Below are 983 nucleotides of genomic sequence, written 5' to 3' on the forward strand. Positions count from 1 at the left end.
AGAGGAAACTTGATATTATTGCAACTCCTACAAGCATGTATTCCTCCCGCATAATAATTTTCAGTAGCATCATGAATAGCAACTTTGTTCTCATAATCAATTGTAACCTCTTCCTAAATAGTGGAATCGTTACTAGCTAAAGTTGACACTCTTCCAAATCCACTTTCATAAATATCACAATAAGATTCAACACCCTCCAAAATAGTGGGATCACTAATTCCTAAAGTTGACACTCTTCCAAACCCACTTTAAATGATAGTATTATTCATACTCCAAAATATATAAGTGAAGTTTATGGAGCATTCTACAATTAATATAGACTAACCAATATCCAAGCTCAAAATGTATAAGTGAAGCACACGAAGCATTCTATAAAACCATACTCAAAATATTTAAGTGAAGCACAAAGAGCAATTCTATAAGATCATACTTAAAATATATAAGTGAAGCACCTGAAGTATTCTATAAATTGATGAAGGGCTATCTCATACTAGAATGGTTCTTAAAGAAAAGGAAAAACACAAAGGACACAAATCATGTGAACAAAACAAAAACCAAGGTATACCGATAATTGTTGAAGAAGAAAGATGGGATGCCAACCAGGGCATCCCCAAGCTTAGATGCTTGAGTATCCTTTGAAATATTTACTTGGGGTGCCTTGGGCATCCCCAAGCTTGAACTCTTGCCTCTCTTTATTCTTCTCATATTGATAGTTCCTCGACCTTCGGACACTTCATCCACACAAAACATTAACAAAAACTTGTGAGATCCGTTAGTGTAATAAAGCAAATCACTACCTTTAGGTACTGTAATGAACTCATTATTTATTTATATTGGTGTTAAACCTACTGTATTCCAACTTCTATATGGTTCATACCCACCGATACTAGCCATAGATTCATCGAAATAAGCAAACAACACACGCAAAACAGAATCTGTTAAAAACAGAACACTCTGTAGTAATCTGGAAGTTTGGTAAACTT

Source organism: Triticum aestivum, chromosome 4D (assembly GCF_018294505.1).
Source record: "Triticum aestivum cultivar Chinese Spring chromosome 4D, IWGSC CS RefSeq v2.1, whole genome shotgun sequence".
NCBI lineage: Eukaryota > Viridiplantae > Streptophyta > Magnoliopsida > Poales > Poaceae > Triticum > Triticum aestivum.